Here is a 24,099-nt window from a genome sequence, read left to right as displayed (position 1 = left end):
GAAGTCGTTGGGGGTCCACAGAAACTGGTCTCAGACATTTAGAAGGGAGAAGGGAAAGCTGCGTAAAAATTACCCTGAGAGTTTAGACTTTAAAAAGAGATGCCACTGATCACAGTTTCTTTGCCTGAGGAATGCGCTTCCCACCCCTGTTGCCACTTCGTCACATCTGCCCCCTCTTTAAGAGCCTACTCAACGCCCAGAGCCTGTGTGGACCGCTTCCCTTCCCCGGGCCCTGGCAGCACTCCTGTGGGTCCCAGCTCTTCCCTCCCAGGTAGATGTGGCCAGGGTCTCCGCCTCTCCTGGTTGAATGTCCCCTGTGACCAGCCTGGCTCTTAACTTGTCTTAGTAGCTCTTGAAGCGCCTCAAGCCTCCTGGCTTCTTTTCAAGCTAACATTTGTTGAGCACTCACAGTAAGCCAGGCACCATTCTAAGCCATTTACAGGAACCCACTCCACCAGTCCTCGGTCCTCTGGTTCATCTCCACCTGCAGCCAGGGGTCAGGCCCTCAGTGTTGGCCTGGCAGAGAAGGGGCCCCTTCTGCTGTGTAGTAACCCTGGGCCTGTTAATCCTACCCTCTCCTCTTCCCTCAAACCCTCACTCAAGTTAAGTTAACCTCCTTGCTCTCCTGCCAACAGCGCCGTGCCCTAGCTACTCTGCTGCTAAAAGATAGACCATACCTATAAAGCTTTTAATGGAGGAAACTACTTCATCACGAGGCTTAGGGCAAGTGGTAAGAAAACAAGAGTCCTGGAGAAAGGGCATTCTAAAGAAGAGTGCCCACCGAAATCAGTCCCACAGCACGGGGGAGGAAGAACCCCTCGCTGAGCCCCTAGATCACCTCAGGATGACAACCTGATGGGAGAAGCAGGGCTGCTCTTGAGGTGCAGAGTTAGACACGTGGATTTAGGCGTCAGATAGCCCTGGTTTATGTCCCTGCTTTGCCACCACTTAGCCATGTGAGCGTGGCACTTAGTGTCTCTTAGCCTCAGTTTCCTCATCTGTAAAGCAGGAGTGTAATTCTAATAGCTCACATCTCATATGTTTCTGTGAGAATTCCATGAGGCAATCCATATATGAGGCACTTTGGGTGGTTCATCAGGGGAGATTTAATACCAGAGATTACTAAGGTTTTGGACTGGCTATTGGAGCAAAACTGGGGAGTTACTCAGAGAGAGATTAGTAACCGCAGGAAGACCCTACCCACTGGGACAGGACAAGCAAAAAGGGAGGTGGAGTGACTCATGCTGACAAGCACTGTCTCATGAGGCCACGGAACGTGCCACTGCTGTCCCTGCTACTGGGGCCAGCACTGCTGCCACGATGAGGAAGCCAGGAGTTTGTGCCCTCATGGAGGCTGCCAGAGCCCAACAGACCAGTTACAGTGGCCTCTGGTCACCTTCTATCGCCTGCTGCTGCTGCCCCCTGGACCAGAGATTTAAGTAATTAGTTAAAAAATTGATATAATGACTTCTCTCTTGTCCCTGTTTCTCAGGATTCTGTGTTTCCCAATGACGGAACCTAACCCAAGCTGGCAAGGAAGTCTGGGAAATGTCATTTCCAGCCTTCCCAACCCCGGATACAGAGGAGAAAACAGAAGAGTGAGGATGGACCTAAGAACCAAGTCAGAAATCACCAACATGAGCAGTTGCACAATTTAAGCACTTTATTATGTTGATCGTCATCGTCATTTTTGTTGTTATTACTTCTGCAGCCAACAAGCAGTGGGACCTCAATCAAGTTATTTCACCTCTCCAGGCTTTCATTTCTTTATCTTTAAAGTGAAAGGGTTGGACTGACTAAGTCCTCGGTCCCTTCCAACAAATAATTTTCTTCTTCCCCTGATTAATCCCATCAACAAACACTTGCTGAGCCCCAAGTGTAAGCTGGGCACGAACGGAAAATCAGCAAGATCAGGTTTGTATGAAAGGTCATTGTCTAGTGACAGAGACAAATGAGTAATTGAGCTCCTTAGTAAATGTGAGCTCATCCAGCGAGAGTGAAACGAACTGACTCCCAGTCCAGTGCTCTTTCCTGTTCCAGAAAGTTCCATAGTCAGGGAGAATTTCTCCTTCTGGCTCTGGGTGTGCACATAACAGATGGTCCCTTTCTCCAATAAGCTCTGTCTCCCATTGTCCATCATCTACCTCCTCCCCTACCTGGGCCTCAATATCAACTTGTCAAGGATGTAGCAGGGAGGTGAGCTGCAGAGTGGGTCGTCAGCGCGGGGCCCTGGCCGACAGCTGCAGGGCATTCAAGGTAATAAGGGATGTAAAAATATGAATGCTCTGGGTCTCCATGATTTCCCTGTTTGCCCAATCTGTCATCATGCTACCCACGGATTTCCCACTATTGCTCATGACCCTAATGTGGAGTGGGAGACCCTGTGTATTCCATTTCTTACTGCTGCTCATTCTGATTGCATTTCAAATATTGCCGTGGAAACGTCAATTCCCCAAGCCAAGAAGACCCCCGTTTCCCAGAAGCTACTTCTACAAACTCTAGAATATAGATGAGCTTGGCCCAATCACGCGCTGCATCTCGACCCAGCGGATTTGCAGCACACCTGCATTGGAGGTAAATCGATTGGTGCTTCTTAATCCCAGCAAGTACCAGGCAGGTTCTCCCCTACTCATTGAAGCTTAGTAGTAACATGCCCTTCACTGTAAAGAGAATTTTTTGTCCTCTCACTTGGGACTAAAGGTCAAAGTTTAAATCTATATTTAATGCCATTTTCTGAAAACTGGATTTGTGATTCCCTTTATGTTGGTATTACATATCTTAAGGGATTTCAAGGGGAGAAATCTGGGAAGCCCAGTTTCTGAGAATGACCTTTACTTTAAATGTGTAAATAGGATGGAGCTTGTGTTTCTGCTTTTTAAACCTTCTAATTGTGTTTCCAAAGATGGTTCTGGAAACCATGGGCTGTGCTGAGTGGTTACACAGAAGCCACTTTGAAAAGAAGAGACTGATTTTTGTCTTATACAGATGAAAAGCTGAAGGTTAATGGCTCGTGCTCTGCTGGCCTGCTAGGGACAGTTTCTTGTGAAGCTTTGTACCTTGAGCTACGGTGATCCCACATTAGAATATGCAAATAGTACGGCCTTTAACTGCCTCGGAAAAAGGAAAGTTCAAATTTACTTAATTCCATTTTTCCTCTGAATTTTATAAAACATTATTGAAGTGGTATCAGAATATCATTCAGAATGTCAGTTTTAGAATATTTCAAATATTTACCTAAAGGTTTTTTAAGCGGCTGCTTTTACTGTCTGAATGTGGCACTAAAGACAGTTATAAAATTGACTTTCCTTGCACCTCATAAGCTCAAAGTTGCATGTTTAAAAGGTAGTGATAGGGATTTTTCAGTTTGCCAAGAGTCTCCAGGCATGATCGGATAGATTGATGATAGATAGACAGGTAGATAGATAGATAGGAAGAAATAATTGGAATATTTAATAAAGATCCCACGATAAGCTTCTTTTTAAAAAAAGATTGATCCTCATGCTATTACCACATAATCTCCAACACTCAGACTCCAAAAATTTTGCATTTGTTATTTTGAAACCAGATACGAATTGTCCTCCACAGTCGTCGTGGGGTCAGGTCACCCAAGATGGCTGTTCTCTTGCTCTCTGTACATCCCCTGCTCTGTCAGTGCCCTCTTCACCCGGCTCACCTGACTGACCTCCCCGCCAGCTAGTGATTTGTTCTACCTTTGAGATCAGGAACGTCTCCACCTGTTAGCTTATCAACGGGGCGGGGAGGGGCGTGCCCCTCTGTGGTCTCCCTGGTAACTGATGAGCCAAACCTGCGCTAACCCCCTCCCCCCCAGAGCGAGGACTGCCGCCATGTTCTGCCCGCTGTCTGCCTGCGGGCACGGTGAGGTGTCCTCCAGAGCCTTGCTTCAGACATGTAAGCTTCCCCGTCCATTAAAAACCATTCACGTCTGTCTCGGACGCCGGGCCCTGTCCCGGTCCAGGAGCTGGGCAAGCGCGGGGCTCGCAGGCCTGGGCGGCGCAGCCAGAACTTGTGGAGCAGCCAGGAGACGAGGAAACTCCGGTGAGCACGAGAGGTGGGGAAGGAAGGACGCGGGATGGAAAGTTCGGGAGTGGGGGGGGGGGGCGTCCACTAACATGTGGAGCCCAAAAGTTTCAGGGGTGACCCCCAAAAGTTGCAGAGGTAATCTTGGGGCGGCCTCCACTAGTATGTGGGGCCCTGTGGTGGCTGTCCTTGATGAACAGGGGCCGCCAAGGCAGTACAGAGGCCTCACGGACACCCCCGCGGCTGTTGGCGGACATGCTGGCCTCCATGACTGGGAGGAAGAAGCGCCGCGGCCGCGGGCTGGCCCGCGCTTTTTACCCTTTTTACGCTTTTTACGTTACGCCAGGCGGCGGCTGAGCTACTGCTGAGGCGGGGATTACTTAAATGCTGGTTCTTGTTCCTCTGGGAGTGAGGCATTGTGAATGTGACTGACTGGTACCTATTATTGTCTGTTGCTGCTATTCGTTTAAACTGAATTGGCTATTTAGAAACTGGGGGGAAAATCCTTGTCTTGACTATCTTGACGTTCTAAAACTGGTTTTTGCTTACGCGGTTAGAGGACGTTAGCTTTCTAGAAGGAATTGATATTTCTCTTCGTGTGCGTTTGAGATGTAAATGATCTACCTGGGCTCTCAGAAACTGTAATCCGCGAGAGTGAAGGGGGGGAAAGGAGGCCTTTTAAACTCTAGCAGGAAAACTGTGAGATCTGTGTCCGTGTAGATATATGTATGTCTGTGTGTGCCTTAGAAATATGATGTGTCTCTGCCTCCAAATGGCACAGCCAAGATTGGTTTGTGGATGAACTCTGTTTAATTGGCGTAAAAGAAATTAAGTGCGTACGTAAATTCTCGGAATTCGGTCTGGAAGCTGGGCAAGCACAGGACTCGCAGGCCTGCAGGGTGCAGCCCAACATTCGTATTGAAAGGGTGGCTTTGGAATTAGATTTTTCATTATTCAGCAGTGTAATAAAATCTGGCCCAAAGAGGTTCGCTCTCTGGGTTCTTCCAGACTGTTCTGCCCTCACACCCCACTGTCACTCCTACCACGGACTTGCCAGCCCATCTCTTGCCAGCTTACTCTGTACAACACCTATCCACGATGCCCTGTCAGGAGCTGCTTTTCCACACAGGAGGCCCAGGCAAGGGCAAAACTTGCCCACGTTCAGTTGAAAAGTGGCAGGACCGGGTTTCAACCCCTGGCCTGTCTGACCCAGAACCCATAGTTTCCCCTTGATTCTATTCTGTTCCCAAATGAAGTTCACTGGGCTCTCTGAAAAAAACAAAACAAAACAAACACTTTTATTTTAAGAGAGCCATTTCTTGTAGCATTTATTTTTTTACTTTGATCTATACCTATCCCTTGGGTGCCTCCTCCCAGCCCCCTGCTTCCTCCATCAGAAAGCAAACTCACAGACAGGTTATGGCAGAATTGGGCTGGTGTTGTAGCCACTTTCACAGCCAGATCAGATGTCTTTGTGGTCAGCGCTAAGCTAGCCAGATGAACCAAAGCTGACCATGTCTGGGGCAGGCTGGTTCACAGTTTACAGCCACAGGGAAATTACGTTTTCTGAGACGCATCTAAATATTCACTTTGTGATTGCCCCACACTTTCCCCTCCCTCCTGTGGTCATTGCTGCCTTAACAGTCCCCCTCCCGCCAGCAGCCAGCAACCCCTTAGGGATGCAGCCATTCGTTCTCCCTCCTCCATCCCTGCATCATTTTCTCCACTGGTCTTTGTTTCTCCATTCCTGCAAGCAGGCTCCTCCTATTGTCTCCCCACCTTCTGTCACTTTGGCCCCAGATAGCTGTCGCTGAAACCACTGTTGACCCTCTCCTTTCCAGAATGGCAGCTCCTCTCCGCCCTGCATCCTTTATATAACTGCGGCTTCCTTAGGCGAAGCTGATTAAACTCGCCTCCTCCACTGCCACAGTTCCTCAGCTTCTTCCCCGGGGCTTTGTGCTACCTCTGGCTTTCTTCTTACCTCTCCTGTGATCTTTTATCTTCTGTTCTCCCAGCTCCCTTCAATTCTCTCTCTGCACTTTGTTTCTGTCTGACCCCCTCTATCCCTTCACTTTTAACTGTAGCAGACTCCAGGGAATGTCTTTAAAAAAAAGAAGAAGAAAAAGAAGACCTGAAACACTATGGTCCCTCTCTTCCCTGCCATATCTCTCCCAACTCCTCCTTTCTCTTTTAAGGCAAGTTGCCACCATGTCAAACTAAAATAGAGTTTTATTGTTTTTGCCTGAGGCCCTTTTCTCTCTCATTCCCAAGTGCTAATCTCCAAGCCTAAAGTACCCTTAAGGTTTCTCAGATTGAGACCCTGTTTTCCTCTTTCCCGAAGAATCTCCAGAAGTCATTCTTCCACTTCCTTCTCAGCAGAAATGTGTTCGTTCAGGGTCTGTCTTGTACACGCTGGCTAATGAAATTCTTGACTTGCATGATGTAGCCCAAGACACAACCATGATGGCCATCTTGGATGGCTTGTATAATTGTAGACACATGAGAAGTGCCTTGTTCAGTGGCAGGCATGTAATAAATTTTGATGCCACATAGAACTAGGTAGGACTGTGGTCTCTGGAGTCAGGCAGATAAGGGTTCAAATCCTGTGAGATGCCTTAAAACCCCATTTCCTCTTCTGTGAAAGATAAGTAAGAATACCTGTTTTACATGTTTGATGTAAGTGACATGATGTGCACAAAAGTTGATCCAATAGTCTGGTACAAAATATCATTCAAAAACAATAGTTGTTACTAAACAGTATATAATAGACAAGGAACAAATTCCACGTGACAGGATTGTAGCTGCTTACAGCTTAATTTCTGACTCTAATTAAAAATAAATCTGATTATTTCTAGGTTTAATTGACCGGAAGTGGTTCCCATTATTTTGTAGGCCAATTGCTAATTCTTGCCTGTAATAACACATTTTGGGTCTGAACAGTTCACTGTGAATCAGGCAGCCTCCCAGCTATGTCTAAAAATCCCTAAATTCACCTCTTCACTCTCTATTGGCATCCATTGTCTAAGAGCTTTGAGGTACCTAGGGATCTCTTGGGGGGACACATTTATGCCTTGAAAAAGAATTCTTTTTGACCTACTTGACCCCCAGCCCAGCTCTACAAATTAAATGTTGCTTAAGGGCAATCACAGAAAGGCAGGGACACAATTCTTCCACAGAGGTTGTACTTTTGCAACTCTTTTAATTAAATTGGCCAGTAAATTCAATAAGCATTTTAAAGAAGGATCAATTCAATCAAAGCAAAAACAAGGAGTTCAGTATAGCCACAGATTTTGCCCCCCCCTTTTTTGTTTATTTGTGGATAAACCAGAATTGCACCTGAGACAAAATGGTTAAATGTGGAGTCCGTCAGCTTACTTTCAAGCACTTTCAAAGAAGTTGCCTTGACCAAAGGGCTAAGAAGTCGGCATTTCACTATCTTCTCAACAGATGATAATTTTTTTCGTCAACCCTGTAAAGTCAAAGTCTGAAGCCACAGTGTTAGCCATTGTTCCTCTAAGAAGGAAAGGGAGCCCGGTGCTGCTGCCAGAACCAAGAACCTTGGAGCTCTTGGTTCTGTTGTAAGATCAGTGCTCTGTGAAGATGCTTGGTTTCCTGTCCCTCAACTTTGGCATCTATGAAATAGTAGTGAGTGGTGTCTAGAATGGCCAGAGACTCAGGCAGAAACAGGCATCAGTGAGGCTGTTATGTCAAGTAATTCGGTGAGACTCTTGGATAAAGAATGACCAGGGGTTACATACATGCCTTCCCACCTCCAGAGTTAACAAATCTGTTATGTTAACGCATACTAAAAATTAAAGAATAGCGGGAAGTCCAAAGTTTATTTGCAGAAAAGGCTTGAAGTACAGCCAGTTTAGAAATGTCCCTCTGAGCTTCTGGCCTCATCCTACTTGCTTGTCTAACTCAGGCACTAGCCTCAGTGTGTGATGGGGCCCTGGGCCTGCAGTCTTGGAGTCACTCACTCCATGCTGCCCCCTCCTCCGATTTGTGCCATGGCCTCCAATCGTATTTCACAGTAAAAGATCACAAGGCTGACTTTTTGCTACTCAGTCTCAAACATGCCCTAATGTTAACACTTAGAAGTTACAAAAGGGTGTTATTTCTATTCAGTGCTATTCCACTATGCATATAAGTGGGTCATTTATGTTGCAAGAATACATACACACACATCACGCCTCCCCCCACACTCCCTGACTCCATAAAACCACTTTCTTTTGAATGAGGGAATAAGATGTCTCCAAAAGTATTTTGGGTTTTTTTTTCCTTAATTGACATTTTTGTGAAGAAAGTTATGTCCTATGTGCCCTACCCCCAGATGATCTCATCCAGTGAGCTGTCCTGTAGAGACAGCCCTTCCCAGACACCCTCCCACACCTCACCCCATCCCATCTGAAAAAATGAAGGTACATGTTCTTGACTTAGGGGAATGAAAAAGGTTCAAGCAGCCCCCTTTCGCTCCGAGAAGGCACCTGGCCTTCCAGCTTCCCAAACCTCATCCATACTCTCCTGAATGTTTTTCTCTGTCCTATTTCTGAAAAGAGCCAATTCGGAACATGTGTGACACTGGTCTCCAGGGAGTAGCCTGCTCTCACTAGTGAACCCAACTAGGGGGGAAGCCAGACAAGGTCACGTCCCCCTGACCCCCTTAGTATAACCAAGCCAGCAGTCAGTTTGGAATGTCTGAGGAAGGAGGCTCTGGCAGCCGATCTAATTGCACAACCCCACAACTCCTCTGGGCCGTGAGTCACCCGACCCCCATGAGCCCACAGCACTGTGATGCCCACAGCCGTGGTCCGGCTGCTGACATGCCTGCCTAGCCCATTTCCCTCTGCGTCCAGGCAGGCAGCATTGCACTTTTCTCTGTGTCCCTCTGTGCCTAGCACCATGCCTGACACTTTGGAAGCCCTCACTAATTGTCAGATGAATGAACACAGATAAAATACTGACTGACAATTAACCCACTTCAAAGGATGGAGAACTCTATTTCTGGAAACTGTATTGAAGTAATTGGTTCACAGATTAAATCACTAAAGTGCTTACTGAACAAATGAGTTTAGTGACTTTCTTGGCACACTTCATAAACAAGTGACACATCTTTGACCAGTGACCAGAAATGTGAGTTTACCCATCAGCGTTGATTTAGACCCATCTACATGCCCAGGACTGATCAACAGATGGGAGAGGGGAAGAGGGAAAGGGAGACCCTGGCCCTGTCTTCAAGCATCTTAATCCTGATGAAGAGGGGCAGATTCAGAAAACGCTTTGCAGAATCCTTCTGACATCCCAAGCTGGCCCCAGGGCCCTGGACGAGCTGGCTGGGATTTAGACATTGCTCAGCCAGCCAGATTGGTTCCAGTCACAATGTCTCAAGAGCACATCATGTCACAACGTGCTGTGGTCACATCGCTAAAACATCCAGACGGGCATTCAGCCATGATGAAGCCAAACCAGTGTCTGGGGAGATGAGTGGTTCTGGTGTCATCCCAAGTCTGAAAGCAGGAAAGGCAAGGGGAGAACTTCACTGGACACACCAACTGGAAAAGAGAGGGAGACTGGCCACACTCTTCCCTCTGAGCTGTGGCCATTTCCTCTTATCTGTCTAGATTTCCTAACCTTCTCTTTTTAAGGAAATGTGGCTAACTTTTTTTTGTTGTTGTTAACTCAATACCTATTTCTCACTCCCTTTTCTTTCACATGCTTCCACTCTAGCAGCTAGAAAAGCTAACGTGATTTCTCTCAGCCTGCCTAGTAAGGAAGGATGGCCATTTGATCTCTGTGGGCAAGAGTTGAAATTCTGCTAGGGGCTTCTGAGAATGTTTTGCTTTCCTGGCACCACTCCTCTCCAACCCCCACTTTCTGTCTTGAATATAGACAGTGACGCCTCACATTGGGCAGTCTTCTTGTGGACGTGAGAGAAAGATCAAGATAAAAACAGAGAAATGAGTCCTGACATCACTGAGCCACCAAAACAATCCTCTGACTTCTTGAGGAAAAAAATCCACTTTTGTGGATTAGGCCACTGTTTTGTTTAAGCCACTGTTAGGTTTTCTGTTACTTGCAGCTAAACATATTCCTAAATTTAAACATATTTAAATTTGTTTTTTCAACTTTCCATGAGGAATAATCAACAAAACACCAAAAGCAAACAACAAATAGGAGAGAGGAAAGTGGTAGGAGAGAGGAAAGTGGTAGCGGAGAGGCTGGTATCCTGGGACCCACAAAGGCGTTTGTGAAAGAAGAGCCCATGGTGGCTGGCTGTGGACGCACATGGGGACCCTTGTCTTGTTTCTCAAATAATACACCTTGGAAGCTTTGAAAATAATGTTTTTAATAATAAAATCTCAATAAGCTGACTAACTGTCCTCAAGGATCTAAGTAAAACTCTCTAGTAGTTGGCCAAGCTCACATCATTGATGACTAGTTTGGACCAATGCTTTCAGGTATTAGAAAGCTCTTTCACATGCATCGTCTGGTATGATCACCACAACCTTCATCAGCTCCATGGATACAAATGGGCAGAGGTGTGCCTGCTCTGTTATTAGTCACTGCATGTGAAATATATGCTGGTTTTATGCTTGTAAACACTTACAGTAGTCATTATTGTGTGCTGGTCCAAAGTACCATTACTCGTAATAGCCGAAAAGCAGAAACAACCCAAATGTCCATCAACTAATGAGTGGATTTTTAAAATGTAGTATTTCATACCATGGGGTTTTTGGCCATAAAAAAGTATTTAAGAACTGATACATACTACCTCATGGATAAACTTTGAAAAACCATGCCCATTGAAAGAAACCAGACACAAAAGGCGTAATATATGTCTCCATTTATTCTGTTTTTAGGTTCCATTTATATGAAACTTCCAGAATCCATAGAGACAGGAGGTAGATTAAGGGTTACCAGGAACAGGGCAAAGAGAAGATTGGGAAGTAATGCTCCTAGGTACAGGGTTTCTTTTCGAGGTAGTAAAGTTAGATAGTGATGATTGTTGTACAAGTCTGGGACTACACTAAAAATCATTGAGTTGCACACTTTAAAGGGGTGATTTTATGGCATATAAATTATATCTCAATAAAACTGTCATCATCTATATCTGTATCTTTATATATGAAAGCTCAGACCCTGGAGCCCAGCTTCTTGGGTTTAAATTCCAACTCTGCTAAATACTGGCTGTGTGATTTTGACTAAGTTACTTAACTATTCTGTGCTTCACTTTCCTCATAATAAGACTCCTGTCTCTTAGGACCATTGTGGGGATTAAATCAGTTAAAGTATATAAATTGCTTAGAGTCATGCCTTACACATAGAAGGTACTATGTATTTTTATAATAATTATTATTATATATTTTAATAAGTATTATTATAATAAGTATTATTATTAAAACCTGAGTTTCTTATTTGGTACAAGGACCATTAATTATACCAAGTTGTAGATAAATTTAAATAATAGGTAATTTTTTTGTGTGGATTTGGTTGCCCTTTCTTTATCCATTTGCTACTTAAATGGGCGTCTGTTATGAACTTGGTTGCTTGTAGATACAAAGGTAGTAATTCGAAGCACAAATAAATATCCCTTAGGTCTTACCAGCTGATGATTTTACACACACACACACACAAAAGCTATGATTTTGAACCTCACATATGTTCAAGTGAATTTCAAAGTGTTCCTCCTTTTTCTTCTGAAAGTCCCAACAAGGAGCTTGCATGAGCCCACAGGCTATCAATCAATTTCCATGGGCACCAGGCGCCCACGTCTTTTTTCCCTCGCACTCTGGCTCTCGCAGATGCTGCCCTGAGACAGTGAGCACCCCCAGTGCCATTTCCCACCTAGGCTGCTGTCTCCAGTGTGCTTAGAGCAGGAAGGCAACCCATGCAGAAGAGAGAACAGAGACCTCCTCAGCCAAGCTGTACCCCCAGAACACAGAGCAGCAGGTCCATGCCGAGAATTTCACAGACCTTCTCAGGAGGACAGTTCTCCTGTACTTTGGCTTGCCTCCCTCTGGTCCTGAGTTCAAACCCGTCCACCATATCATACTCAAAATGGTTGTTTCTACCATTTTAGCCAGTATCTTCCTTTCTCTCCTGCCTCCTTCCCCTGTTAGTTGCCAAAAAAAGATGTTTCCCATGCAATTAAAAGAAGGATCACAGATACAAGTAGCTGGTGAAGAGTAGGGCTGTCTGCACTGGCAGCATCCAGGAGCTGGGACCCAGTTTGTCCAGCAAAGTGCTCCATCCCAGTGCTGGCAGAGGACCACCACCTGAACGTCATGAGGGCGAGAGGCAGTAAGGCAGTCTTTTAAAGGCTCAGGCCACACTGATTCATTCGCTTGATCACTTGATCACTTACCTGGTACCTGGCCTTGGGCTAGTGCCAGGGGTACCTCAGTACGTAAACACAGAATCTAACCCCAATCACAATTGCCGATGAAGTGAAACTTGTATGAATATGAACACGCTTTCTTTCCCAGTGAAACCTCATTGATGTGCTATCTCATTTGGATGAATAAGACACATTCCCAGCCTGGACCCTCCAACTCCCTCCATGGAGAATAGAAAGATAAACATTCTTTTATTTGCAGTTGACATGGTTTTATTTTCATGAACTAGGAGGGGCCTTAATAGACAACAGGCCCTGCTCTCCAATTACTGCCAAAAAGACGAGCTACGGAGCTTCGTTTCCGAAACCACATCTCTGAACATTTGACTCAGAGTTCACAGTCCCATACAGCAGTTTATTTTTTGGTCTATAACATAACGACATATTTGATACCTTCTAACCTAAACCTCCAGGATAGCACACTAAGAACCTAGGCCCTCGGTGCTCATTTCATAGAATTCCCCTAGGATAAAGAAAAATCCTCCAAGGGCAGGCTGCATAACTCATCTGAAAAACAAATTTAAAAAAAAATTGGGGGAAGAATTTCAGCAAGAGCGATTGGAACAAAAATGGAAAATTCTTATTAACCCTTCATTAGCCAGAATATTCTTGGCCTCTAAGCATTCTGATTAATCAGAAGTTTTATTATACTCTCAAGGACTCACAGTAACCCACTGGAAGTATTGTCCAGCAAGTCCTTAATGGGGGCAGCAGTTGAGTATTTGATGTTGTGTACTTCCATCTCCAGGCACATACTTCAAAGAATTAAACATGGGGACTCCAACAGATACTTGTATGTAAACACATGAAAAGATGCTCGACATCATTAATCATTAGGAAAATCAAAACTGCAAAGAGGTACCACTTTACAAGTATTAAAAAAATTGAAAATAACAAGTGTTGTTGAAGACTGAAACCCTTGTGCACAATTTATAGGAATATAGACTAGTGCAACTGCTATGGGAAACAGTATTGTGGTTCCTCAAAAAATGAGAAATAGAACTACATGCTATCCAGCAGTTCCAGTTCTGGATATGTATCCAAAATAATTGAAATTAGGGTCCAGAAGAGAGATTTATATACCCATGTTCATAACATCATCATTCACAGTAGCCAAAAGGTAGAAGTAATTTAAATGTGCCTGGACGGATGAGTGGATAAAGACAATGTGGAATATACACATGGTGGACTATTATTCAGCCTTAAAAAAGAAATAGGATTCTGGTACATCCCCCAAGATAAATGAACCTTGAAGACATTTGTGCTAACTGAAATAATCCAGACACGAACGGACAAATACTGCATGATTCTGTCTGTATGAGGTACCTGAAGTAGTCAAAGTGCAGAGAGAAAGTAAGCTGGAGGCTGGCGGGAAAGGGAAGTTATTGTGGAGTTATCGTTTAAGGGGTATAGAGTTTCACTTGAGGAAAATGAAAAATTCAGGAACTGGATAGTGGTGATGTTCCACAATGATGTGACTGTACCTAGTGTCATTGAATTTTGCACCTAAAAAGAGATTTTATGTTATTTATAGTTTGCTGCAGTTTAAAAAAAATTTTTAAAAAATGAATGAATAGGTGTACTTAGCATGCCCCTGGCATGCATGCGTATGAGTGGTCGCGGGCCATTTGTTCTCTTTAGAATCTTAAGACCTCTCCCCTCCCTGGCCTGTTCGTCCCGTAGCAGGATCCTCAGCCCTGGCCCCATATGGTCTCTAGTCCCACCATCCAGGAAGGAGTGTCTGATGAATTGGCATTGCTGTATCCACAAAAATAATATTTCATCCTCACCATCAGTACTATTGAGGACTGCATATTGAATGGGAACAATTTCAGAAGGTTCCAGCTGGCCTTCCTCAAAAGGTAAAGAGAATCCAACATTTTTAAAGTCTCTCTAATCTTTTGTTGTTTCAAGTGAATGCTTCCTCTGAAGGACTATATCAGCATTTCTGGGATCTATTAAGAAGAGCACAGTGAATGTTACAGAACCAGCCAACTTAAAAAGAGAAGAAAATATTGTCGACTTACAGAACCCCCTACCTCCTCTATACCTAAGGAACTATATCTTCAGGCCATAATAAATGCAAACTTGGAAAGGCTCACAAACCCGCCTGCCTCTTCAGCTAATGACAGCCTCAATTATGGGGCCTAATCCTGCATTCCTGACACTCCCCTTATCCCTGCATAACTTCCAGAGGAGTCAAAGGGCCCTCAGCCCTGGCCCTGGCAGGGAGACATTAGTTATGCAGGAGCAGTGCCTGGGGCGTGCTGGCAAATTTAAGGGTCTGTTCATATAATGACACACACTTGGAAGCTTTAAATCCTCGTGCTTTGACTCTTCACCTTATGCTGAAATAAAAAGCCACAGTAACTCCATTAAAAAATATAGAATTGCTCCACAGGAAATGAACACTAGTTTGCTTCCAATTTACATCGGTTTTAGGTTTCTTCCTCCCCGCCCCCTTTTGACTTTTAATGTTAGTGTCCAGCTTTATGGAAAATATTTTCTTTAAGGAAGGGAATAAACACAAGCCTCGTGCTGGGTCTTTGCCTTTTATTTACTAAACTGGGCAAAACAGCTTTGATTTGCTGGCTCTCACCCTCCCCAGTAAATCAGCGGGAGTTCCTTGCACAAACACCCACCGGCTATTCCCTTATGTCCCCCTACGAGGACACCGGATGACCTCTGGCTTACTGAGAAGTGGCCTTGTTTCATATAAACTAATCATCCATCCAGCTATATTAATAACGAGACTATAACTCATTTTCATCCTAGGCACACGCTGCACATTATCAGTCTCCTAATTAATCCCAGGCAATTCAGGGGGCAGGGATTATTACTTCCAATTTTCCTCACTGCTCCTCATTCCTGGAGACTCGGCAAACAGAGGGTCACGCTCTGTGTCCCGCAGGCACGGCCCTGAGTCCCAGCCCAGAGCCCACCCCACCCCAGACAGGCTCCCTCCCTGTGGCCTGGGGAAGCCCTGGGAACTAGCACACCCCTGCTGATCTCGGAGGCAGTGGGGCTGCCTTGGGGGAGAAAGAACCTGGGGTCAGCAAACATCTGGCAAGCCTGTTTAATGGACAGAGTCAACAGCTGCTCCCCTCCCCGCCCCACCCGACTGCCCCAGTCAGAAAATAAACTCAGAGCCTTGGTGCACTGAGCAGAGCTGGGCCTGTGCTCAGAGCAGCTGAGACCCTTCACTGTTTGCCCCAAGCCCTCCTCACAGCCATCTTCATGCCTCCTACACCCCACCACCCGCCACCCCCAGCCAGGCTGCTAGCTGTTCAAAGTGGTGACCTTGGGCTGAAGATTCAAACCTCTCCATCTTCTCTCCCCACCTCCCAGAGGCAAAATCAGAATCCTTTTGATGACAGAGTCTCCAAAGGAGGAGATTCTTGGGTTCGCTGAAAATGGAGTTTCCCTCCCTTCTCCTCCTCCTTGATTTCTCAGAGTCTGAGTCACAAAGCAAAGTGTTTAACCATCAGCATGAGCATCTATAAACATCTTTGAGGGAGGACCAGCTCCCTTGACTCCTGGGACCCTTGGGCACCAGAAGACCTTCCCATGTTGCATTTGAAAGAGCTTAGGGTCTGGAGATCTGTGTTCAAGTCCCAGCTCTTCCATTAATCTAATGGTTACTTAACCTCCCCAAGCCTTGGTTTTCTTATCTTTCAAGTGGGAGTAATAACGCCTCTTTCCTTTGCAAGGTGGTTGTGAAACCATAACCCTTCTCAATCCCCTTTATAAGCTTCTCTTCTAATTAGTCGGTGATGTAGAAGTTCCTTGGCACAGGGGCCCTGCCCCTCCTCCTTCTTCTCTCCCCCTGGGCAGTGTTCTCTACCACAAGTGTGACTGTGTCAGCACTCCATCCAGTGGGCTTTGGGTCCCAGTTGAGGGTTCTGTGCCTCACCTACAGGTGTGAGGAGGAGGAGGACTGCCATCAGGCTGATTGCATGTCAAGGAAGGAGACAAGCTTGGGGTTTGTATCACCCCACAAATACAGGTCCTTCATGCAGTGGGCGGGGAAGCTGTGGCGGGTAACGGATCCTCCAGAGTGCCCCCTGGGGATCAGGCTGATGCCTCCCCACTGCGGGGGGCTTGCCCGAGATGGTCCTCTTGCTTGGCTTCCCTTCCTTCACCAGGATCCCAGGGAGCACAGCCTAGACTGATAAATTGCAGACAACCCCTCACTTCAAGGTCTGTTTCTAGGGGCTTTCCTCATAATAATACCCATGGTTTCACTTTTACCTCCAGCCAGGCTTTTCTGAGCTCCAGACAGGGATCTGAATCTCTCCTTGACATCTCTTGACTTTCTTAAATGTGGTCTCAAAGTCAGCATACCCAAAGTCACAGTCTTCCCATATCCCCAAGCGCAAATGCCTTCCAGAGTTCCCTAGCTCATGAATTTCACCCCCTCAACCCCCATCCACTTCACAAGGGAGAATCTTAGGACTCTCTCAAGATTCTTCCTTCTCTTTCAACTGACGGTCCCCTCCACACACACACCCTACCCCTCTTTCCACTCCGTTCAAGCTCCTGTTGATTTCATCTCCTAAACGTAACTGAAATCTATAAAACTCTCCCACATCAACTTCTACCGTCACCCTGCCTAAGCCATCATTGACTCGTTTCAGGATACCTGGAATATCTTCTAACAGGTTTATATACCTCCCTTGCAGTTTCCAGCTTTAGTGATGATGCCAAAACACTAATCTAATTGTGTCACTTCCCTACACGAAACTCTTCAGAAGAGCTTCATCAATGTTAAGTACAAAACTCCTTACAGGGGTGACCAGGCCCTTTACGATGCGAGCCCTCCCCCTGTCTTCACTCCAGCCGCTGGCATTTGCCTCGTTTGTTTTGTGTGCCCAGACAGCTCTTCCCTCCCCTCTTCACCTTGTCAATTCCAACCAGGCCTTCCACTCAGCTCAAGCACTGCTTTCTCGAGGTAACTCAATCTGATCTCCCTGCCTAGGACAAAGGCCGTATTTCAGGTACCTGCAGCACCACATACCTCTTCTCCTTAATACTGTGCTGTAAGAAGAAGCAGTCAAGTGATCACAGACATGCATCTGGGTGATCATGTCTCAGTGGCTCAAGCCCAGGTTCTGTGAGGCCAGTGGCTACATCGAGCTTTTCACCTCTTTACCCTCATCAGCACACAGCAGACATTCAATGAACCTCATCATGACTAAAGTTAGAAGCTCCAGAACCAAGTGAGGAGGATTTCAGGAAGGGTGTTTCCTGCCATACAAGCAGGGCAATGATTGTCTGTCACTGCTCTTCCTGTGTGACGTGGGAAAGCTGAGGATCATGCTATGAAATAGGGAGCTGTTCTCTCTTAAGAGAGGGAGACATGGAACAGGTTGTAGGTATCAGTTGAAAATGTCAAGCTAGTATTACCTCCTTTCTGAAAATAAAGATACAAATAAATTGTAAAGTTTTAATCATTTAACTTCCTGTGTTTTAATTTTTCCAGTTAAAAGGCCTTAAGGTGTGACTGTATGGCACCCATAATAGCCAAGCTCTCGGTTTTAAATGCATGATGTCATTTTAACCTCACAGCAACTCCACAAGATGTGAACAGCCCCATTTTGCAGATGAGAAAACTGAGAAGCTAAGAATCTTACCCAAGATCACACAGCTAGTGAGCAGATGGGCTGGGCTTTCAGTGCAGGCCTGAGTCCAAAGCCATCTCCGTGCCCTGTCTGGCCCCACCTAAAACCCCTCCTGCACACTCCAGCAAACATCTGAAAGTGCACTTACTGAAAAAAATTTTCATCCATGAATGTCTAGTGTTCCTACCTGAAGTATGATCGCTTCTGCTTTATTTCTGGGTGAAGATCACCAAAAAGGCTTTATCTCCCGATCCAGTAGACACCATGTGATATTTTGAAATAGTGTGATTCATAGGAGAGACCATGAGCTTGTGAAGGACAAGGACCAAATAATACTTATTTTGGTGATGCCCTGAAACTAGTAGTCTTTCTATAAGTGTTTGTGAAATGAAACCTGACTCTGTCTCATCAGACTCCTGTGTTAAGACAAAGCGTTAGAAGTTTCTGGTTCCATTTAGTTTCCTCTCTCAGCATTCGGTTCATTTTCTGAGACCAAGAGCTTGACTAGTTTTGTGAAAATGAAACTGTACCTTTGGAAACATAAGAATGAAGTTTTTCTCTTCAGTTATTGAATGACCCAATCTCAATTATTACAGTTTGGGAATGGGATGGAGTAAATTTCAAATAAAGCTTTTGAACAGGGAAGCAAATTCATACAGTTTCATTTTTCACCCAGAGCCTGGACATGTTTACACAGAACCTGGACAGTCCAAGGTAATCAACACATCTGAAGCCAGTTCTTTGTCTGGGACCTTGAGGCCGGCCTTAAGCAGTGACCACTACCTCAGAACCCCTGTGGTGAGAGAGGCAGGCCCTACATTCAGAAAGAAGGGGCATGCCATTCCTGCTCCTCTTGGAATCTGTTTATATTTCCATAAGCGTAGGCTTTGTTCTTAATTCTTGGTCATCAGGCTTGTCTTGCTGAAGTCTGCCTTGATTTGACAATTTCTTATATTCTGCTCAGATTTAGGAACTGGGGAGAAAGTAAAATTCTCAGCCTTGGACAAAACTCTTGATAATACCACTCAAGGCCAGCATCTTGGTGACTCTGTACAGTTTATACAATGCTTTTATACATTAGCTTTGGGGCTGAGGCTGGCTTGCCTCTTTCTGGAATGTTCTTTCCCAGAAATTTTCTCCTCTTAATTCAGATCTCAACTCAGTGTCATCTTCCCTGCCCGCCTCAGTGGGCAGGCCTTTACACAGCTGTGTATTCCCCCCTCCCCCTCCAAACTCTCATCACTGTCTGAAATGATCTTGTTTTTTTTTCTGTTTCCTTGCTGGCTACTTCTCTCCCCAGACTAGAATGTCAGTCCTGCAAGGGCAGGGACCTGTCTTATTACTCCTGACTCCCTGGTACCAAAAATAGTGCCTGACGCATTAAAAACATTCAGTGTTTTTTGTTGTATCGGTGGAGAAGCATGTAATTTCATGTGAGCATCGTGGTCCTGTGAGCTAGTTCTTATCTTCATTTTAGAGATGAGGTGCCTACATCTTCATGAGATTAAGTGATTAGCCTGAGGTCATACAGCCAGTCTGTGGCAGAATCATAACTGGAACCCAGGTTTTCAGCCTGTGTTCTGGAGTCTTCTTAGGGGATGGAAAGTGAATTTTTACCCCAAACTGGGTCATGGTGGGTACCAACAGGGATCACTGCCAACATTTTGGTGTGCAAAAGGCCTGATAAAACCCTGACTGTATTCCCTGTATCAGAGATGAAAAAGCATCAACACGATGAGCTTACAGGCAAAACCCAAGACTGCTTTCAACGCCAGCTCCTGGGTGGGTCGCCGCCCCCTTGCTCTGACACACCGCAGACCCTCTCCCATCCCTCCCTTCCCTGGCCTTGGCCCTCACTGGCCCCTCGGTCCCGCCTTCCAAGAGGCTCTGGCCTGGCTCTAGACTTTCTGCAATTTTTCTGACATCCTAATTTCTTGATCACCTGTGCTGACACGATCCTGATTTCCTCCAATATGTCTTTTTTCCACTCCTGGGAAATTTATGTCTGTTCTGACATAAGTCCCCATCTTCCTTTGTGAAAAGAGAGGCAGAAAGGGGAGAGAAAAAAACCTTTTAATATTTTTTAGCAATGTCTTCATGTTCCATCAATAAATTACCTCTGCCAGCTTTTAGAGGCCCCGTTGGCTCTTGTACTGACCTCTTGTTCCTCCTGTACTTGAAAAATGCCTTATTATTTATCTTAGCCTCTCTCGCAATCTTCTTTTCATTCTTCACCTTAGCTTTCCTTATCATGTTTTTGCACTTTCTTAACTTTGTACTATAATTTCTCCAGCTGAGTTGCTGTTTGATTTTTTTTTCACACTGTCTCGCTTTCCCAGTTTTGATTACTTCCCCTACCACTACCACGTCCTTTTTAGAGCTATTTGGCCTGTTTTCTGTGCTGCATGTTGCTAGGGAGCACGTATTTTCCTTGGGCCGTTTCTATTCATTTCTCTCCGATTACACTCTTCCATCCACAGCTGTGCTTTCCAGTCTCTCAGTGCCCTTGGATTTTCTCGGTGGGAGCTGACAACTTTTGTTCCCTCTGGATTCCCTGCACATCCTTCTAAGAGGGTCGTGATTCTGCTTGGCCTTGGAATAGGCAGTTCCCCCAGACACTGGGCTTCAGGTCAAGAGGAAGCTAAGTACCTCGATGAACACGTCACCCAAGCTTCCTCCATGTCCAACTGCCTGTGGATACAAGACTTTACAGTGAGTGGTACCCCATGCACGCTAGCAGGACCTCTGTGCCCTGCAAGGATCTTGCCCGGGTAGTTGGGTGGATCCTATGGGCTCAATGACAAGACCAGTCAGATGTGAATGGTACCCTCTGCGCTCCTTGGCCTAAGTCTACCTTCTGGATGCCTTTCTGTTGTGGGCACTGCTGTCACCTCTGCTAGGTATGGTCACATTGACTGGTGTCACCACCTAGCTGCTACCAGACTCCTACACTGCCATGGTCAAGACTGCAGCTCTCCATATCTCAAAGCCATGCTGTATTTGGGTAGAAGACTTCCTTCCTTCCACATTTGCCCTGTCCACAGATGCCCAGATGGTGTTGCCTGAGTCTTGCAGAGCTTTCAGTGAGGCTGAAAGTGAGTGAGGAGTGTTTCGTTTTCACTTCCAGTTCTCCTTCACTGGTTCTCAGACAGGACTAGATACACTTGGACCCTGTCTGCCTCTTTGACATTGAGTCAACAGATATCTGTCCATCCCATCATTTAGTAGAATGAGGCCTCCTGCAAGTGGTTCCTTAGTTCCACTTGCATGGGACTTAGGGTGAACATACCCAGGTACATCTGTCCCACAGTGGTCGCCACTTAAGATCCCACATGGATTTGAACACAAGTAGGGCCCAGATCTGACATCTGCCATAGTCCAGTAGAATCTCTGTTCTCGGTTGTCAGCAGCGTCCCAGATATGCTGCTCTCCCACCATGAAAAGCTGCAGGCAGCAGATGATTTAGTGAATGAAAAAGAATGGTGATGGCTGTTACAACAATCAGTACAATCCAAGTTTATTCAGCCTAACATGTGCCAGATGCTATGCTATCTTCTAGAATTAAAATAGTAAACATGATTAAAGTTTTTACCACTGTTTTCAAATTGAAGTTCTGGTGAAGGAAAGATCCACATGAAGATAAAATTTAATCATACTGTTTTTGGTGTTAAGGTAAAGGTTTGCACTGGGGGCAGTGGGGAGCAGAGAGGAGGAGCCGGTCGTCCATCCTAGAAGTTTATGGCAGGCTTCCTACATTCCCAGAGTGTTCACAAGAGTAAGTTCACCATAGTAAATACACCAAGCATCGCCTCCCCATCCACACCGACTCACACCTCAGAGGAGTGACACTGTAAACCACCTGCATTACCCCCTCTGGCTCCCAGGCACCAATCCACCAGTCAGACATCAATGACCTACACTGGGCCACTGGGGTTCTCTGTCGTGGGAATTTGGAGTGAGAACCCTGAGAGATGGAGTCAGGTGTACCCTCAGGATGATGGGTACTTGACTTGAAAGGTCAACTTGAAGTTGATGGCAGCACAAACCAGATCCACTAATGAGGCAAAGGAATGGGATTGTAAAGACATGAGTAAATGGAGAGAGAGGGGAACCTCAGAAAGATAGAGGAGCGGAGCAGATGCACAGAGCAGGGCAGATGAAAGTCCTTGTGCCCATCTGATAAATTAACATCAGTCCATGGTTTCCTGGTTCCAGGCCTCACAGAGCCCAACAGTACTTCTTTCCTCTTATTTTTCTGAAAGATTATCTGTTGTACTTCTTTAGTAACATTCCTCTTAACTTCAGCTAGTTTAACTGGATTTCTTTGCAACAAGAGCCTTAACTAATACAACCTTCCAGTTAACCAGCTATAGCCTTTTGGTGCAATTTTTCTGATACAAACACCTGCCTGGTCTTCATTATCTGGGTTAAATGTTGCCTCATCTCTGAAGCTTTTCTTGACAGCTCCCGCCCTGGTGATCCTTCAAAACTCTGCTCGTAACCATTATATTGTCCTGTGATTTATCTGTTTATAAACACTCCACACCCCAGACCACAAGGTCCTCAAAGACAGAACCGTGTCTTAGTGCCTGGTACCCAGAAGGTGTTCAGTCGGTTTGAGGAATTGCCTCAGTGGCTCTGAGTTGGTTCTGGAAACGGCCTGCCAGGGGGCACTCCACGTTATCTGCCACTCAATCTTCTGGGCACTCGAGGGGTCTGAGTTTCTGCTGACTTGGCTAGCTTCACCCTTCACTCTCAGTTCCATCTTCCCCCAGTCCTCCCTGGTGTCCAGGATTGCTTGCTTGCTGGGTCTGTCCCACTCTGTGCAAACTCTCCTACCTTTGGATCGGTGACAATTCCAAGGCAACCCCTCCTGGGGCAGAGCACATGCTGTTTCCCAGGGTTCGAGAAGTCTGTGCTGAATTTTGGCTCCTCTTAATGGCTCTGCGCGGTTGCCTGCGGCCTGAGCTACCTGTGTGTTGGCTCCTGACTGCATCCCCCACCTGATCCAGCCATCTGTTTATTTTGGCTGCATCTCCTTCTTTATGCTCTCGCTTCTGAGAGGTGGTGAGTATGAGCTACTTCCTTTAATCAGCCAGAAGCCCTCACTGCCTTGTCCGTGGTGGAAAAATTGTCTCCAGACCAGCAGCAGCTTTCTCACATGGGAGAGAACATCAGTGCTCATTTGCTCGGGAAAGGCAACAACAAAGCGCACTTGCTCTGCTTGGACCATTTTTCCTTTATGGATTGCAGTGTCCCCTAGCACGGCCAGCTGGTTTCCCTGCCAGCTGCCAGCTCTATGTCCAAGCCACTGTTTCACCCCCTGTCAGCCTGGGGCAAGTAGGGCAATGGAAGAACTTCACAGCCTTGGGGAGGCTATTTGCTTTACTTTTGTTCTCATTTGTACAGTGTTTTGCAAGAAGGGCTTCAGCATCAGCACCTGATGCTCTAACCTCAGTACTGAGAGGTGTGGGATTGCCCTGGGGATTGGGTGGTTTAAATACACTGGGGTTGCGACCCTTTGGCCCTCGAAAGTTTCAATTCTCTGACCTCTGCTCTCAGGCAAAAAGGGAAAAAAGCTACCCAGGCTCAGTTTAGCCTTAAGAATTTCAAAATGGACTCCTTGGCCTCCCTCTGAACCCTGCCTCTCGTGCTGTTGATAGGCATGGCTTTCATAGATTCTGTGACAGTCACGTGCCTTAGTCTGGAACTGGAGTCAGCACTTTGGCTAAAATAGCGCCTGCAGGGGTCCCATGCTCAGGCTGTTTCTGGTCTCCATGGTGGATGTGGGACATCCACTCAGGATGGGCTCATCTTCAAAAGGGCTCCTCCTTGCTTGAGATGAAAGAAACAGCACTTCTATTTCAGGCAGTGTCCTTTAAGCCTGTTGCTGTGGGACAGATGTGGAATTCTCATTGCAGAAATGCCGTTCCATGTCTTCCATGGAAGACAGCCTCCAGCCAGGCCAAGAGCAGTGGGTGATTAGCACGTGAGACGATGGCCTTGTCCTGATGCTCTTCCTCTCCATGGCTTGCTTCCCTCAGT

General features: G+C 46.0%; 1 long non-coding RNA gene across 1 annotated transcript in view; it reads left to right on the top strand.

Moving 5' to 3' along the window:
• The first annotated feature begins 3,841 nt into the window (after nucleotides 1-3,841).
• LOC140696015 (uncharacterized) overlaps nucleotides 3,842-24,099 on the top strand; it is a 93,083-nt gene continuing 72,825 nt past the window's right edge. Inside the window, exon 1 of the long non-coding RNA XR_012071933.1 lies at nucleotides 3,842-4,056. This is a non-coding gene — a long non-coding RNA (uncharacterized lncRNA). The remainder of the gene's footprint in view (nucleotides 4,057-24,099) is intronic.

The sequence above is a fragment of the Vicugna pacos genome, chromosome 4 (assembly GCF_048564905.1).
Source record: "Vicugna pacos chromosome 4, VicPac4, whole genome shotgun sequence".
Taxonomy (NCBI): domain Eukaryota; kingdom Metazoa; phylum Chordata; class Mammalia; order Artiodactyla; family Camelidae; genus Vicugna; species Vicugna pacos.
Note: the sequence above shows the minus strand (reverse complement) of the source record. Positions and strands in the feature narration are given on the sequence as shown.